The following is a 19,928-nucleotide window of genomic DNA, read 5'->3' as shown; positions in this document are numbered from 1 at the left end:
TTACTTGCCCTAAAGGCACTCATGAGGGGAATAGAGTACAACAAATGAACACTTAAGTCCATTAACACCTACAGGTTACGAGCCTGCTAGTGTTCCACAAACCGTCTAGAACAGTCCATGGTTGTCATTCCTACTCTGCTGAATGACGGGGGTCAACGTTGGGTAAGGGCTTTTCTCATATTGCACCACTCACGCCAACATCTGGGTAAAAGCTTTTCCCATATTTCACCACTCACTCTCGACTCATGATCTATATCACTGATCATCTCATCTATCCAACTCACCTTTCATCGCACACCCACTATTTAACTCATAATCTATATCACTAACTCATGAAGCTCGTCCGATCACTTCATAAAAGAACAAAGACTCCAAAGCTCTTCCAAATAAAAGTATAGGGAAAATACTGATAAAGTACTCGCGTACGCTCCCGTACCCCGACACGTAATAGTGTAAAAAAGAAGAACTAATGGATGAACACATAGTTCAAAAACACCTAATGAACATATAGTTCAAAAATACGTACCGATTATAAGTCTACTAACGTTCCACTGGACTATCTAAAATAATATGTGGCCGTTGTCTATACTCTGCTAGATGACTAGATCATCTTAAACATCGATACCTCTCATCACTTTTATTTCATCACACATCATCTAATTCATCTACCCATGTTTTACCCAACATATTTGTAGATAAAAATATATATACAGTTTAAAACTTGTATAAAACATCAATTCAACAGTCACCTCAAATAAACAATTAATATATTTACACATAGCACGTATTTTAAGGTAAATACTTAATATATATGTGTAAGGTGAAAGTGACTATACACTCACCTGATTTAATGAAAATCGGGCAGCGATTCGTTTCCTAAAACGATCGTTTCTAATAAAACCAGGAGTTTTATTGAGAAACCGGGCTCTGCGAAAGGTCGGGCTTCAAAACCGAAAAGATAAATTTTTCGGGCCTTCGGGCACTCCGGGACGTGTTCCGGGCGTTGGAAATGATCTCGGGGCATCGGGGGAGGTCAAATGCTTAAAATATTGAAAAAGGGGTGAAAAATGCCCATTTTCCAAAAGTAGCCGGAAGATCTCGCAAGCCCTCTATTTATAGGGTGAGATCCGAAGTCCCGCCGAGAGAAAGGAGTCAGCACCGAGGACACGAGGCAGCAGGAGGCTCGGACACGTGGTCGGATCCGGAGGCGGACACGTCTCGCATGCGAGGGCTCGCCACCGAGGCACACGCGTCGGATCCTTATTGGATCGCTTCGGTCTCGTCAGCAGATCGTAACAAGAGCGACACGCGGCTTGCTTCGGTTGGGCCTCCCTTCGGCCGAATCAGAATCCGACACGTAGCTACTGTTCATGCGAGGGAAGGCGACACGTGGCTTCGCATGACTCACCAATTTCGGACACATGGCACTCTTTCAGCGAAGGTGACGTGGCAAAAACGTGACTATGTGAATTTTCTCGGTTTTCGCGCCAAAACTTCTAAAATCCATAACTTTCGCATACGAGCTCTGTTTTTGACGTTCTTTATATGCACGCGTAGGTAAAATTACGCTCTACAACTTTCGTTTAGACTTCGTTGGCTAATTTTGACTTTAATTTTTATATTATTATTTTTAACAGACCGGGACAGGAAATCCGTTAAAAATTCATAACTTCTTCATCCGACGTCCGTTTTCGTCAGACTTTTTACCGTTGAGCTACTAATGACGAGACCTTCGATTCTCGTTTTGGTCGTGTCGGCTAAAAATCACTCGATCTAAAATTCGAGTTTTTAGCTGTCTAGTGCTAAGCTGAAACTTTGAAAAATCATAACTTCCTCATACGAAGTCAGATTTGAGCGTTCTTTTTATACCTACTCTCGGTTTAACGAACACTACGAGTTTCCTTTAGATCACCAAGGCTAAAAAATAGTTTATCAAAAACTCACTTTTTACGACATTCGGCCCCGTGCCGGTTTTGTCGCGAAACTTCGACAGGTCATAACTTCTTCGTTATAACTCGGATTTCGGCATTCTTTATATATCCGTAATCCTTGTCACGCCCACTACAAGTTTCTTAATAGATATCGGATTTATCTAAAATTTAATTTTTGACGCTCATTTTTATTGTTATATATTTAAACCCTAATAATTAAGCATAAAACACATAAAACACATAATATTCACATAATTCCTTTTCATTTCTCCAAAATGAGTCACAAAGGTTAACCTAGACTATCATGTCAATATTAATGCCTAGCCTAGAAACACGGGCATTACAATTCTCTCCCCCTTAGAATGATTCCGTCCCCGGAATCACACATCAGCAAACAAATACGGGTAGCGACTCCTCATGTCACTCTCTGTTTCCCAGGTGAGATTTGGCCCATTCGTATTTTTCTAACACATAAGCACTAATTCGACCATTTTACTTCACAACTTCCTAGTCTTACGGTCAACGATTGCCTCAGGTTCTTTAATCAACCTCTTGTTTTCATCAAACCTTAATTCAGAAATGGGAATTATGTCGGGCACATCTCCCGTAAATTTTCTCAAATAACACACATAAAAGGTATTATGAATACCCTCCAGTTCTTCCGGTAATTCTAGCTCGTAAGCTTGATTCCCGATTCTCAGAAGAACTTTAAATGGTCCAATAAGCCTTGGACTCAATTTTCCCCTTCTACCAAACCTTATAAGTCCCTTCCACGGCGAGACTTTAAGTAAAACCGAATCTCCAACTTCAAATGATATCAGTTGTCTTTTCTTGTCAGCATAGCTCTCTTGAGCAGCTAACATCCTTTCCCTAATTACTTTCAACTTTTCAGCAGTCTGATGGACTATTTCAAGTCCCATAAACTGCTTTTCCCAGCTTCCAGTCAACATGACAGCATTCGACACTTTTCCCCATACAAAGCGTGATAAGGTGCCATCTTGATGCTTGAGTGGAAACTATTACTATAGGAAAATTCTACTAGAGGTAAGTGTTTACCCCAGTTACCTTGGAATTCCAGGGTACATGCTCTCAGCATATCCTCCAATGTTTGAATTGTTCGTTCGCTCTTACCATCGGTTTGTGGATGGTAAGTTGTATTCAAACACAACTTGGTACCCAATTCCTCTTATAGAGTCCTCCAAAATCTTGAGATAAAACGGTTGTCACGATCGGATACAATCGTTAACGAAACACCGTGAAGCCTCACACTTTCCTTCACATAAGAATTCGCAAGTTTATCCATAGACCATTTCTCGTTGGCTGCTATGAAATGCGCACTCTTAGTGAAGCGATCAACGACCACCCAAATCATGTCGTGACCGTTCCTTGTTCTGGGCAGTTTAGTCACAAAATCCATAGTGATACCTTCCCATTTACCCATGGGTACAGGTAAAGGATCTAAACTCCCATATGGTTTCTGATGTTGTGCCTTAACCCTAGCACAAGTTACACACTCAGCCACATACTTAGCAACATCGAGCTTCACCATCGGCCACCAGTAATAGGGTTTTAGATCCCTATACATTTTCGCACTGCCGGGATGAATCGAGTACATGGTTTTGTGAGCTTCTTCCATAAGAAAGACCTCTTACTCCTCCCATCTTTAAGGAAAATACTACCACTACCAACTCCAGATCATGAGTGGGGTAGTTCTTTTCATGCTCCTTCAATTGCCTCAATGCATACGCTATCACTTTATCCCTTTGGGTCAGAACACAACCTAGCCCAACTTCTTTAACAACGAACGCGATACTTCTATTGATCGCTTTGATCAGCCTTTACTTCAATTTGGCTTAAGTCAACTACTACATCGAACTTGGTTCTTTGAACCACGTAACAAACTCATCGTAGTCGGACTCAATTTGATATGACCACTAGGGTCGGAATAACAATCATCTTCTTAGTCATTACCGAAACGATGGTAACGACAGACTAGAATAAGACGGAATTAATTACGAGTTCCTTGGTAACCTTGTGACTTTCCCTGATCCAAGTGTGAGTCATGTGCTTCCAGTAGTATAGATCTCTACTACTATTCACACCTACTCATACTCGTCCCAAGTACTGTCTCGTAGTCCCCAAGTCCTAAAATCACAAAACAATTTAACACATACGAATGTGTCCAATTAATCATAGAATTTTCCTAGACTCTACTAGGACTTCTTCCATGACTATCTTCAATCAATTCTACTTCAACGTGGTTGGTGATGGAAATTCCAGACGATGGGACAACTTCAAGAATTACACCAACCATTCATCATCCTGCCAATCGGAGGTGTACTTCAGACGTATCGTACCCCTCTAAACGTTTTGTTATTTTATTAGACATATTCTAAAGGCAAGATACCACTCTTATGATATCTTCTGATAGGTATCATTCACTATCATAAGCTTTTCATTTCCTCCATCTACTCAATTCTCTACGAGTCTTCACCATAATGTTTTGTACACCCAAGCAAACGTTCGGTGTACCGGGCGAGAATTTAAGATAAGAAAGCTTTATTTACGATAGACGTATAAATCTCCTTATCACTCCGAAACGTTTACATGTTAGTTCTAATATCGTAATCGTACGCTTAGAATCCTACACACATAAGGTTTCCAGATCCGGTCGGCAACAGACCATAGATCCGAACAAATAATGGCATATATGGCAAACATATAGCATTTAGCACATAAAAACATTTTAGGCATCTTTCCTAAAATAAACTTGTGCTCGTGTCTAAAATATGGTAGACACTCATCTCATAATCATCACTTAGCATTCTAAGTTAAAGTCTAGAAATCCTACAATTTCTTAGTTCGCTTAAACTAATGCTCTGATACCAACTGTGACATCCCCAATTTCACGGCCAGAAAAGACCGATTTCGTTTATGCTTTTTAAAATAATTTCAGAGTAATCATTTGATTAAAAGTGTTGCGGAATTTATTCCCAGAAAAACATAACAAATATGTTATCAAATCATTTCTGAAGAAATGTATTTTATTCACTTAAACCATTGGGATGTCATTGTCAATACAAAAACATAAGCATAAACAAAACTTACATTCATTTACACTAGTGATCTACTTCTCTTTTAATCTCTCAGTGTAAAGCAACTTCGTATCGATACCTGTGATACAAATAAACTGAGTGGGTCAGGCTTGGGAGCCTGGTGAGCATATAGGGTTTTCAACCCACAATAAATAAACTTATTAAGTTCTCAATCAATAAATTTATTAATTTCATCAACCAAAATAACCCTAATTACCCATTCTCATTATCCTCACTTTACATCCCTAAAACAACTATCACAAGGGACCTAGCCTAAGGATTATCACTAAGGGTGACAACATTGCTTTGGGGGTTCCTCAGCAAGTTATGTCAAATAAAACAAACATCGGGGTGACAACATTGCTTTCCCTCAGCAAGTTATGTCAAACAAGACATCCTAACATAAAACAACCAACAAGGTGACAACATTGCTTTCCTTCAGCAATTTATGTCAAATAGGCGCGAAGTCACATCGTCACCATGTGCTAGTCCATAGCTCTTATTCATCGACGGTATTTCCCACGGGAGTTCCCCCCCCCCCCCCCCCCCCCCCGCAATACATGTCAATGGGTTTTCCATATAGCTGATGAACATACTAAGGGGTTTTCCCCAGCCTTACTTGCCCTAAAGGCACTCATGAGGGGAATAGAGTACAGCGAATGAACACTTAAGTCCATTAACACCTACAGGTTATGAGCCTGCTAGTGTTCCACAGACCGTCTAGAACAGTCCATGGTTGTCATCCCTACTCTGCTGAATGACGGGGGTCAACGTTGGGTAAGGGCTTTTCTCATATTGCACCACTCACGCCAACATCTGGGTAAAAGCTTTTCCCATATTTCACCACTCACTCTCAACTCATGATCTATATCACTGATCATCTCATCTATCCAACTCACCTTTCATCGCACACCCACTATTTAACTCATAATCTATATCACTAACTCATGAAGCTCGTCCGATCACTTCATAAAAGAACAAAGACTCCAAAGCTCTTCCAAATAAAAGTATAGGGAAAATACTGATAAAGTACTCCCGTACTCTCCCGTACCCCGACACGTAATAGTGTCAAAAAGAAGAACTAATGGATGAACACATAGTTCAAAAACACCTAATGAACATATAGTTCAAAAATACGTACCGATTATAAGTCTACTAACGTTCCACTGGACTATCTAAAATAATATGTGGCCGTTGTCTATACTCTGCTAGATGACTAGATCATCTTAAACATCGATACCTCTCATCACTTTTATTTCATCACACATCATCTAATTCATCTACCCATGTTTTACCCAACATATTTGTAGATAAAAATATATATACAGTTTAAAACTTGTATAAAACATCAATTCAACAGTCACCTCAAATAAACAATTAATATATTTACACATAGCACGTATTTTAAGGTAAATACTTAATATATATGTGTAAGGTGAAAGTGACTATACACTCACCTGATTTAATGAAAATCGGGCAGCGATTCGTTTCCTAAAACGATCGTTTCTAATAAAACCAGGAGTTTTATTGAGAAACCGGGCTCTGCGAAAGGTCGGGCTTCAAAACCGAAAAGATAAATTTTTCGGGCCTTCGGGCACTCCGGGACGTGTTACGGGCGTTGGAAATGATCTCGGGGCATCGGGGGAGGTCAAATGCTTAAAATATTGAAAAAGGGGTGAAAAATGCCCATTTTCCAAAAGTAGCCGGAAGATCTCGCAAGCCCTCTATTTATAGGGTGAGATCCGAAGTCGGCCGAGAGAAAGGAGTCAGCACCGAGGACACGAGGCAGCAGGAGGCTCGGACACGTGGTCGGATCCGGAGGCGGACACGTCTCGCATGCGAGGGCTCGCCACCGAGGCACACGCGTCGGATCCTTATTGGATCGCTTCGGTCTCGTCAGCAGATCGTAACAAGAGCGACACGCGGCTTGCTTCGGTTGGGCCTCCCTTCGGCCGAATCAGAATCCGACACGTAGCTACTGTTCATGCGAGGGAAGGCGACACGTGGCTTCGCATGACTCACCAATTTCGGACACATGGCACTCTTTCAGCGAAGGTGACGTGGCAAAAACGTGACTATGTGAATTTTCTCGGTTTTCGCGCCAAAACTTCTAAAATCCATAACTTTCGCATACGAGCTCTGTTTTTGACGTTCTTTATATGCACGCGTAGGTAAAATTACGCTCTACAACTTTCGTTTAGACTTCGTTGGCTAATTTTGACTTTAATTTTTATATTATTATTTTTAACAGACCGGGACAGGAAATCCGTTAAAAATTCATAACTTCTTCATCCGACGTCCGTTTTCGTCAGACTTTTTACCGTTGAGCTACTAATGACGAGACCTTCGATTCTCATTTTGGTCGTGTCGGCTAAAAATCACTCGATCTAAAATTCGAGTTTTTAGCTGTCTACTGCTAAGCTGAAACTTCGAAAAATCATAACTTCCTCATACGAAGTCAGATTTGAGCGTTCTTTTTATACCTACTCTCGGTTTAACGAACACTACGAGTTTCCTTTAGATCACCAAGGCTAAAAATAGTTTATCAAAAACTCACTTTTTACGACATTCGGCCCCGTGCCGGTTTTGTCGCGAAACTTCGACATGTCATAACTTCTTTGTTATAACTCGGATTTCGGCATTCTTTATATATCCGTAATCCTTGTCACGCCCACTACAAGTTTCTTAATAGATATCGGATTTATCTAAAATTTAATTTTTGACGCTCATTTTTATTGTTATATATTTAAACCCTAATAATTAAGCATAAAACACATAAAACACATAATATTCACATAATTCCTTTTCATTTCTCCAAAATGAGTCACAAAGGTTAACCTAGACTATCATGTCAATATTAATGCCTAGCCTAGAAACACGGGCATTACAATTCTCTCCCCCTTAGAATGATTCCGTCCCCGGAATCACACATCAGCAAACAAATACGGGTAGCGACTCCTCATGTCACTCTCCGTTTCCCATGTGAGATTTGGCCCATTCGTATGTTTCTAACACATAAGCACTAATTCGACCATTTTACTTCACAACTTCCTAGTCTTACGGTCAACGATTGCCTCAGGTTCTTTAATCAACCTCTTGTTTTCATCAAACCTTAATTCAGAAATGGGAATTATGTCGGGCACATCTCCCGTAAATTTTCTCAAATAACACACATAAAAGGTATTATGAATACCCTCCAGTTCTTCCGGTAATTCTAGCTCGTAAGCTTGATTCCCGATTCTCAGAAGAACTTTAAATGGTCCAATAAGCCTTGGACTCAATTTTCCCCTTCTACCAAACCTTATAAGTCCCTTCCACGACGAGACTTTAAGTAAAACCGAATCTCCAACTTCAAATGATATCAGTTGTCTTTTCTTGTCAGCATAGCTCTCTTGAGCAGCTAACATCCTTTCCCTAATTACTTTCAACTTTTCAGCAGTCTGATGGACTATTTCAAGTCCCATAAACTGCTTTTCCCAGCTTCCAGTCAACATGACAGCATTCGACACTTTTCCCCATACAAAGCGTGATAAGGTGCCATCTTGATGCTTGAGTGGAAACTATTACTATAGGAAAATTCTACTAGAGGTAAGTGTTTACCCCAGTTACCTTGGAATTCCAGGGTACATGCTCTCAGCATATCCTCCAATGTTTGAATTGTTCGTTCGCTCTTACCATCGGTTTGTGGATGGTAAGTTGTATTCAAACACAACTTGGTACCCAATTCCTCTTATAGACTCCTCCAAAATCTTGAGGTAAAACGGCTGTCACGATCGGATACAATCGTTAACGAAACACCGTGAAGCCTCACACTTTCCTTCACATAAGAATTCGCAAGTTTATCCATAGACCATTTCTCGTTGGCTGCTATGAAATGCGCACTCTTAGTGAAGCGATCAACGACCACCCAAATCATGTCGTGACCGTTCCTTGTTCTGGGAAGTTTAGTCACAAAATCCATAGTGATACCTTCCCATTTACCCATGGGTACAGGTAAAGGATCTAAACTCCCATATGGTTTCTGATGTTGTGCCTTAACCCTAGCACAAGTTACACACTCAGCCACATACTTAGCAACATCGAGCTTCACCATCGGCCACCAGTAATAGGGTTTTAGATCCCTATACATTTTCGCACTGCCGGGATGAATCGAGTACATGGTTTTGTGAGCTTCTTCCATAAGAAAGACCTCTTACTCCTCCCATCTTTAAGGAAAATACTACCACTACCAACTCCAGATCACGAGTGGGGTAGTTCTTTTCATGCTCCTTCAATTGCCTCAATGCATACGCTATCACTTTATCCCTTTGGGTCAGAACACAACCTAGCCCAACTTCTTTAACAACGAACGCGATACTTCTATTGATCGCTTTGATCAGCCTTTACTTCAAATTGGCTTAAGTCAACTACTACATCGAACTTGGTTCTTTGAACCACGTAACAAACTCATCGTAGTCGGACTCAATTTGATATGACCACTAGGGTCGGAATAACAATCATCTTCTTAGTCATTACCGAAACGATGGTAACGACAGACTAGAATAAGACGGAATCAATTACGAGTTCCTTGGTAACCTTGTGACTTTCCCTGATCCAAGTGTGAGTCATGTGCTTCCAGTAGTATAGATCTCTACTACTATTCACACCTACTCATACTCATCCCAAGTACTGTCTCGCAGTCCCCAAGTCCTAAAATCACAAAACAATTTAACACATACGAATGTGTCCAATTAATCATAGAATTTTCCTAGACTCTACTAGGACTTCTTCCATGACTATCTTCAATCAATTCTACTTCAACTTGGTTGGTGATGGAAATTCCAGACGATGGGACAACTTCAAGAATTACACCAACCATTCATCATCCTGCCAATCGGAGGTGTACTTCAGACGTATCGTACCCCTCTAAACGTTTTGTTATTTTATTAGACATATTCTAAAGGCAAGATACCACTCTTATGATATCTTCTGATAGGTATCATTCACTATCATAAGCTTTTCATTTCCTCCATCTACTCAATTCTCTACGAGTCTTCACCATAATGTTTTGTACACCCAAGCAAACGTTCGGTGTACCGGGCGAGAATTTAAGATAAGAAAGCTTTATTTACGATAGACGTATAAATCTCCTTATCACTCCGAAACGTTTACATGTTAGTTCTAATATCGTAATCGTACGCTTAGAATCCTACACACATAAGGTTTCCAGATCCGGTCGGCAACAGACCATAGATCCGAACAAATAATGGCATATATGGCAAACATATAGCATTTAGCACATAAAAACATTTTAGGCATCTTTCCTAAAATAAACTTGTGCTCGTGTCTAAAATATGGTAGACACTCATCTCATAATCATCACTTAGCATTCTAAGTTTAAGTCTAGAAATCCTACAATTTCTTAGTTCGCTTAAACTAATGCTCTGATACCAACTGTGACATCCCCAATTTCACGGCCAGAAAAGACCGATTTCGTTTATGCTTTTTAAAATAATTTCAGAGTAATCATTTGATTAAAAGTGTTGCGGAATTTATTCCCAGAAAAACATAATAAATATGTTATCAAATCATTTCTGAAGAAATGTATTTTATTCACTTAAACCATTGCGATGTCATTGTCAATACAAAAACATAAGCATAAACAAAACTTACATTCATTTACACTAGTGATCTACTTCTCTTTTAATCTCTCAGTGTAAAGCAACTTCGTATCGATACCTGTGATACAAATAAACTGAGTGGGTCAGGCTTGGGAGCCTGGTAAGCATATAGGGTTTTCAACCCACAATAAATAAACTTATTAAGTTCTCAATCAATAAATTTATTAATTTCATCAACCAAAATAACCCTAATTACCCATTCTCATTATCCTCAGTTTACATCCCTAAAACAACTATCACAAGGGACCTAGCCTAAGGATTATCACTAAGGGTGACAACATTGCTTTGGGGGTTCCTCAGCAAGTTATGTCAAATAAAACAAACATCGGGGTGACAACATTGCTTTCCCTCAGCAAGTTATGTCAAACAAGACATCCTAACATAAAACAACCAACAAGGTGACAACATTGCTTTCCTTCAGCAATTTATGTCAAATAGGCGCGAAGTCACATCGTCACCATGTGCTAGTCCATAGCTCTTATTCATCGACGGTATTTCCCACGGGAGTTCCCCCCCCCCCCCCCCGCAATACATGTCAATGGGTTTTCCATATAGCTGATGAACATACTAAGGGGTTTTCCCCAGCCTTACTTGCCCTAAAGGCACTCATGAGGGGAATAGAGTACAGCGAATGAACACTTAAGTCCATTAACACCTACAGGTTATGAGCCTGCTAGTGTTCCACAGACCGTCTAGAACAGTCCATGGTTGTCATCCCTACTCTGCTGAATGACGGGGGTCAACGTTGGGTAAGGGCTTTTCTCATATTGCACCACTCACGCCAACATCTGGGTAAAAGCTTTTCCCATATTTCACCACTCACTCTCAACTCATGATCTATATCACTGATCATCTCATCTATCCAACTCACCTTTCATCGCACACCCACTATTTAACTCATAATCTATATCACTAACTCATGAAGCTCGTCCGATCACTTCATAAAAGAACAAAGACTCCAAAGCTCTTCCAAATAAAAGTATAGGGAAAATACTGATAAAGTACTCCCGTACTCTCCCGTACCCCGACACGTAATAGTGTCAAAAAGAAGAACTAATGGATGAACACATAGTTCAAAAACACCTAATGAACATATAGTTCAAAAATACGTACCGATTATAAGTCTACTAACGTTCCACTGGACTATCTAAAATAATATGTGGCCGTTGTCTATACTCTGCTAGATGACTAGATCATCTTAAACATCGATACCTCTCATCACTTTTATTTCATCACACATCATCTAATTCATCTACCCATGTTTTACCCAACATATTTGTAGATAAAAATATATATACAGTTTAAAACTTGTATAAAACATCAATTCAACAGTCACCTCAAATAAACAATTAATATATTTACACATAGCACGTATTTTAAGGTAAATACTTAATATATATGTGTAAGGTGAAAGTGACTATACACTCACCTGATTTAATGAAAATCGGGCAGCGATTCGTTTCCTAAAACGATCGTTTCTAATAAAACCAGGAGTTTTATTGAGAAACCGGGCTCTGCGAAAGGTCGGGCTTCAAAACCGAAAAGATAAATTTTTCGGGCCTTCGGGCACTCCGGGACGTGTTACGGGCGTTGGAAATGATCTCGGGGCATCGGGGGAGGTCAAAATGCTTAAAATATTGAAAAAGGGGTGAAAAATGCCCATTTTCCAAAAGTAGCCGGAAGATCTCGCAAGCCCTCTATTTATAGGGTGAGATCCGAAGTCGGCCGAGAGAAAGGAGTCAGCACCGAGGACACGAGGCAGCAGGAGGCTCGGACACGTGGTCGGATCCGGAGGCGGACACGTCTCGCATGCGAGGGCTCGCCACCGAGGCACACGCGTCGGATCCTTATTGGATCGCTTCGGTCTCGTCAGCAGATCGTAACAAGAGCGACACGCGGCTTGCTTCGGTTGGGCCTCCCTTCGGTCGAATCAGAATCCGACACGCAGCTACTGTTCATGCGAGGGAAGGCGACACGTGGCTTCGCATGACTCACCAATTTCGGACACATGGCACTCTTTCAGCGAAGGTGACGTGGCAAAAACGTGACTATGTGAATTTTCTCGGTTTTCGCGCCAAAACTTCTAAAATCCATAAGTTTCGCATACGAGCTCCGTTTTTTACGTTCTTTATATGCACGCGTAGGTAAAATTACGCTCTACAACTTTCATTTAGACTTCGTCGGCTAGTTTTGAATTTAATTTTTATATTATTATTTTTAACAGACCGGGACAGGAAATCCGTTAAAAATTCATAACTTCTTCATCCGACGTCCGTTTTCGTCAGACTTTTTACCGTTGAGCTACTAATGACGAGACCTTCGATTCTCATTTTGGTCGTGTCGGCTAAAAATCACTCGATCTAAAATTCGAGTTTTTAGCTGTCTACTGCTAAGCTGAAACTTCGAAAAATCATAACTTCCTCATACGAAGTCAGATTTGAGCGTTCTTTTTATACATACTCTCGGTTTAACAAACACTACGAGTTTCGTTTAGATCACTAAGGCTAAAAAGTAGTTTATCAAAAACTCACTTTTTACGACATTCGGCCTCGTACCGGTTTTGTCGCGAAACTTCGACAGGTCATAACTTCTTCGTTATAACTCGGATTTCGGCATTCTTTATATATCCGTAATCCTTGTCACGCCCACTACAAGTTTCTTAATAGATATCGGCTTTATCTAAAATTTAATTTTTGACGCTCATTTTTATTCTTATATATTTAAACCCTAATAATTAAGCATAAAACACATAAAACACATAATATTCACATAATTCCTTTTCATTTCTCCAAAATGAGTCACAAAGGTTAACCTAGACTATCATGTCAATATTAATGCCTAGCCTAGAAACACGGGCATTACAATAAGAACTATTCACCTGCTGAGAAGAATGCGGTGACCTGGGAGCAATTTGTTGAAAAGTTCAGGGCAGAGTATGTCCCACCGGTAGAAAGGGAGCGACTCGTTCAAGAATATCTGTCACTCAAACAGACCACAGAATCGGTGACTGAGATCACTAAGATGTTCACCGAAAGAGCATTGTTTTGCCCGGAGTATGCATCCTCAGAACTGGTGCAAATGTCTCGATACTTAACTATGCTTAAGACGAAGATCAGGGAGTTTGTATCAAACAATCAATACAAGACCTTAGCAGAGATGCAAGAGCATGCCAGGAGAAGAGAAATTGAGTTGGATACCCAAAGAAAGGAAAAGAGGAACACTCCAGCTCTGTCCCATCCACCAAACAAAATGTTCAAGCACGTTGATTTAAGTTCTGGAGGACAGAAGAGTCCTAGGTGTAACAAGTGTGGGAAACAACACGAAGGATTCTGCCGTACCTTGGTTTGCTATAAGTGTGGCAAGGAGGTACATTACAGCCGAGACTGTAAATAGGGGATGCAAGGGATGCACATTTGTTTCCACTGCAACCAGATGGGTCATATCAAGTCTGAATGTACCCTTCTAAAATCAACAAGTGCAATACAGGTTCCAGCACCGGCAACTTTGAGGATAACCGATGGGCGTCAGGGCAGAGCTGAAGCTCCAAAGGCCAAGGGGAGAGCTTTTCAGCTCACAACAGAGGAGGCTAGGGCGGCGTCGGACGTTGTAACTGGTATGTTTCTAGTCAACTCTATGTCTGCCATAGTCTTATTTGATTCTGGAGCAATTCATTCTTTCGTATCACTTAAGTTTAGCAAAAGCATCGATATCACCTTATGGGATTTAGATTACCCTCTAAAAGTCGAGATAGCTGACGATCGAATGATTAAAGCATCAAAAGTTTATCGTAACTATACCCTAAAGATTTACGATGTTAGTTTTCCTATAAATCTCATTCCCATTCCTATGCGAGAAGTGAATATAATAGTAGGTATGGACTGGCTAGACCAGTTTGAGGCCCTGATCGATTGTAGGAAGAAAATAGTACGGGTTCGGACTCCAAGTGGGGGAGAACTAACCATCCAAGGTGAAGGTTCCAAAAGTAATTTGACATTTTTTTCGGCTGCAAGGGCCAGAAAATACCTACAACATGGTTGCGAGGGATTTTTGGCCTATGTGATCGAGACTCGGGAGAAGAAGAAGGAAACCGTTGCATAAATACCAGTAGTTTGTGAATTTCCTGATGTTTTTCCTGAGGACTTACCTGGTGTGCCTCCAGAGAGACAGGTAGAATTTAGAATTGATTTAATCTCTGGTGCGACACCAATAGCCAAAGCACCCTACCGTCTTTCACCCCCATAGATGCAAGAATTGTCCAATCAACTTCAAGAGTTGATGGACAAAGGGTTCATTCCACCGAGTAGTTCACCTTGGGGAGCACCAATTCTTTTCGTCAAAAAGAAAGATGGATCGCACAGAATGTGCATCGACTACAGGGAGCTTAATAAACTCACAGTAAAGAATCGTTATCCACTACCTAGGATTGACGACTTGTTTGATCAACTTCAAGGAGCATCATGGTTTTCCAAGATTGACCTACATTCAGGATACCACCAGATGAAAGTAAGGGAGGAAGATATACCAAAAACGGCCTTCAGAACTCGATATGGCCACTATGAGTTTGTAGTGATGCCTTTCGGTCTCACTAACGCACCCGCCGCATTCATGGATTTAATGAACCGTGTGTGTAGACCTATGCTTGATCGGTCAGTAATCGTGTTTATCGACGATATCTTGGTCTTTTCAAAGAATCACGAGCAGCATAAGGAGCATCTAAGAGAGATACTCGAAGTTCTAAGAAGGGAGAAGTTGTATGCGAAACTCTCCAAGTGTGAATTTTGGTTACGAGAGGTCCAGTTCCTTGGACATCTCGTCAACCAGGATGGTATTTTGGTAGATCCATCCGAGATTGAGGCAGTAATGCGGTGGCCGGTCCCGACTACTCCCTACGAAATTCGAAGTTTTCTGGGATTAGCCGGATATTATAGGAGATTTATTCAAGACTTCTCCAAGATTCTGGTACCAATGACCCGTTTAACGAAGAAGGGTGTTGTTTTTTGTTGGGGTCCTGAGCAACAATTAACATTTGAGGCAAAAGTTATGCGAAGCTCCAGTGTTAGCCCTTCCCGAGGGTATTAACGACATGGTAGTTTGTTGCGATGTGTCAATCATGGGTTTTGGAGTCGTACTCATACAACAAGGTCGGGTAATCGCATACGCCTCTAGACAGTTGAAGCCTCATGAAGCTAACTATCCAACACATGATCTGGAGCTGGGAGTAGTGGTCTTTGCTCTCAAGATTTGGAGACATTACTTGTATGGAGTTCGGTGTACCATCTACACAGATCACATAACGCTTGAGATACCTAATGGATCAGCCAAATTTGAATATGAGGCAGCGTCGATGGTTGGACGTAGTAAAAGACTACGACTGCGAAATCCTTTACCATCCAGGTAAGGCCAACGTTGTGGCTGATGCATTAAGTCGAAAGACAACTAGTACGCCGATAAAGGGAATGTGTTTAAGAATGGTTGTGATCACTCCCATCCTAGAAATAATCAAACAAGCTTAAAATGAAGTAGCAAAAGAAGAGAACCGCAAAAGAGAAAGAATTGTGGGGCAGATTTCAGCATTTAGTGTGGACAATCGTGGGTTATTAACCTTGCATGGTAGAGTTTGGGTTCCATACTCTGGTGGGACCCGACAAATACTGATGGACGAAGCACACAAGTCCAAGTTCTCGATTCATCCAGGAGCTACAAAAATGTATAGAGACCTGAGACATAATTATTGGTGGCCCTGTATGAAAAGGGATGTGGCATGGTACGTCGAGATGTATTTGACTTGTCGAAAGGTCAAGGTTGAACATCAGAATCCCCATGGCAAACTACAGCCTCTTGATATCCCGATGTGGAAATGGGAGCAGATAACAATGGATTTCATCACTAAGTTACCAAAGACTTCTCGTGGTGTAGATACTATATGGGTGATAGTAGATAGGTTGACTAAAAGTGCCCACTTTTTGTCTATCCAGGAGAGCTCCTCGGCTGAGAAGCTCGCAGATATATACGTTAAAGAAGTGGTCTCTCGGCATGGAGTACCTGTCTCTATAATCTCTGATAGAGATGTTCGTTTCACTTCCAGATTTTGGAGGAAGTTCCATGATGAGCTAGGCACACGATTATATATAAGTACAGCCTATCATCCCCAGACCGATGGACAGAATGAAAGGACGATACAAACTCCTAAGGACATGTTGCGGGCATGTGTACTTGACTTTGGTGGAAGCTGGGATACATATTTGGCATTGGCGGAATTCTCATACAACAACAGCTTTCACTCCAGTATTGGTAGGCCTCCATTCGAGATGCTTTATGGGAGGAAATGTCGGACACCAATATGTTGGGGAGAAGTTGGTCAGCGAGTTATGGGAAGCACTAATGTTGTGATCAAGACTACCGAGCTTATTCAACAGGTATGAGAGAGATTACAAACTAATCAGAGTCGACAAAAGAGTTATGAAGATATACGTCGGTCGGATCTTGAGTTTCTAGTTGGAGACCTTGTACTACTTAAGGTTTCACCATGGAAAGGCGTCATCAGATTCCGAAAACGGGGCAAGTTAGGCCCAAGATATATCAGACCTTTTCGAGTTACTGCCCGGGTAGGCAAAGTTGCCTATCGTTTGGATCTTCCAGAAGAACTTAGCCAGATCCACAATACTTTCCATGTTTCTCAGTTAAGGAAGTGCATTGCAGATGAATCTGCAGTTGTACCTCTAGATGATATTCATGTCGACGAGCATCTAAACTACATAGAAAAGCCAGTTGCAATCTTAGATAGGAAGACCAAGACCTTACGTAACAAGGTGATTGATTTGGTAAAAGTACAATGGCAACACCGGAAAGGATCAGAATGGACGTGGGAACCAGAAGAAGAGATGAGAAACAACTACCCAAAGTTATTTAGTTAGATTTCGGGGACGAAATCCTAGTAAGTGGGGGAGAGTTGTAACACCCGTATTTTCAATAAACAATTAACCTGTTATATTTTACGACACCAATCATACATTATAAAATTTGGATATGTCGTAAAGTAACACCTATTATATATTGATAATATATCGTATTTAGATCTCATATAAATTTGGAATTATATTTATATATATGAAAGTTAAATCGAGAGATGATATTTGATATATGTTTAACCAAAATATATAATTAGGAAGTTAAACAATTATAAATTGAATATTATAATTATGTGAAGACCATAGAAAAAGAAAAAGTAAGTTTACGACATCAATTATCGATTATTAAAGTTAGATTGGTCGTAAAATCATATCTATTATATTTTAGAATTATGTCGTATAGAGTTCGAAAGATGTATAATTAATTAGAAAATATATTTGATCAAGGATAATATATATTAATGTGACAAGATAAATATTATGTATTATACTATGTTTAAGATGTTTAAGGTTAATACTGGTTAAAAAAAGAGAGGAAACGTTTATATATATATATATATATATATATATATATATATATATATATATATATATATATATATAAATAAAAGTTAGTAAATTATTGTTTTTAGTAACAAAAATAAAGTGTATGTATGTTATGTTTTATAATATATACATGTATCGGCTAAAACTTATTAAATTATTAATATAATTAATCATTTACAGATGCTAATAGAATATATATATATATATATATATATATATATATATATATAATGAGAACATGTGATGAATAAGATGTGTACGTAGGCTTAAACATTATGGATAAGAATGTTCATATTTTACTCAAAATAAGATGAGTGGTATATAACGTGGCTTAATATGGTGAGTTCGTACAATATTTGGTGGCTTGATATGGTAAGATCGTACAATTTTGATAGAACGTCACCACAAAACATTGCAATATAAACAGACGCAATTACCATTGTGTATTTTACACTTCAAATCCATTTAAAGTTTTAAGAGTAAGAGGGAAATAATAAGATTTTCTGTTGAGTTAAGCCCACAACTTTCCGAGCTATACATCAATTAGAGGATTCGTGCTTGTTGTGCTTATCGTAATCAAGTGAGTTGTTTCACTATACTATCTATTATAATATATCTTCATGTATGTTAGGATAGGGAGCTATTAGAGTAAAAGTGTAATCTTTATGTGTTTTATGTTATTATACTCGAGTTATAGAGTAGAGCCGAAAATATAGTTTTTATATGCTTATTGTTACTATACTTGAACTAGTAGAATAAGCGTAATCTCTATGTGTTTAAATGTTATTATATTTAAGTTAGTACGGTTAAGTTAGAGGTTGATGGCGGAACGGCGGCAGGTCACGAGCCTATAGACCCGTGTGTTGACGACGAAATGGCAAGCAGGCCGTAAGTCTAGATACACATTTTATTGGTGGATCGGCGAAAGGTCGTGAGCCATTGATTGTATGCATGTATATGTATTGTGATATATGGTATCTTGGGAAAACTCACTAGGCCTCGGCTTACAGTTGTTGAATAACTATTTTTCAGGATGTTCTTCTGATCGTGGAAAGGCTCCAACATGACTGTACTCGCATCGAAGAAATTAATAATGTTTTTAGACTTCCGCTAAAACTCTCTTTTATGTTTAATAAATGTATGACAATGATATTTCAATAAATATGGGCTTTTGGACATATTTTCTATATGTTTAAAAAATTGTGTTGAAAATCGGGACGTAACAAGTTGGTATCAGAGCCCTGCTTTGAGAGAATTGGATGAACACTTGTGTGATTCCAGACTCAAACTAAGGATCTGAATAATTTTTATATATCTTTTGAAAGAATTTTATTCAAATGGAAAGGATGTGATGCGTACAGTCAGCCGGAGCTCAGAAATGAAAGTGATTCCCAATATATCCATATTGTTTATATTTGTTGATATATGAATTATTAGAAATGCATGCTAGTATAAGGGCTAAGGATCTTTAAAGGAGTTGCATTTTAAATTGTCTGATATCTAGTGTGCCTTGTAGCCCTAATGATTGCTTTTATGTGCTACTTGAAACCTGTGCCGATATCAATAGTTACTAAGTGTATGCTTTAAATGGTACCTAACTAGGATTTATAGCCTTAGAATGCTTAATTCAGCCTTACTTCCTGTTCCTTGTTTGGTTGTGGACTTAGGGTAGAATCATTTATTCGACTGTCTATCCGATCCTGGATTATGTACGATTTACATACACAAGGCGACTATTGATTTCAGGAGAGATTTCTAATTGTACGGTTAGTAAAAATCCTAGAAGAA

The 19,928-nt window shown here is 39.6% G+C and overlaps 1 long non-coding RNA gene across 1 annotated transcript; it reads left to right on the top strand.

Annotated features, from left to right (window-relative positions):
- Positions 1 to 18,539: 18,539 nt before the first annotated feature.
- LOC145134348 (uncharacterized) lies at positions 18,540 to 19,320 on the top strand. Its single transcript, XR_013719082.1, has 2 exons — positions 18,540 to 18,720; positions 19,173 to 19,320. It is a non-coding gene; the product is annotated as an uncharacterized LOC145134348 (long non-coding RNA).
- The last annotated feature ends 608 nt before the right edge of the window (positions 19,321 to 19,928 follow it).

The sequence above is a fragment of the Lactuca virosa genome, chromosome 8, assembly GCF_052849685.1.
Source record: "Lactuca virosa cultivar CGN04683 chromosome 8, Lactuca_virosa_CGN04683_v6, whole genome shotgun sequence".
NCBI lineage: Eukaryota > Viridiplantae > Streptophyta > Magnoliopsida > Asterales > Asteraceae > Lactuca > Lactuca virosa.
This window is presented reverse-complemented; position numbering and strand designations above follow the sequence as displayed.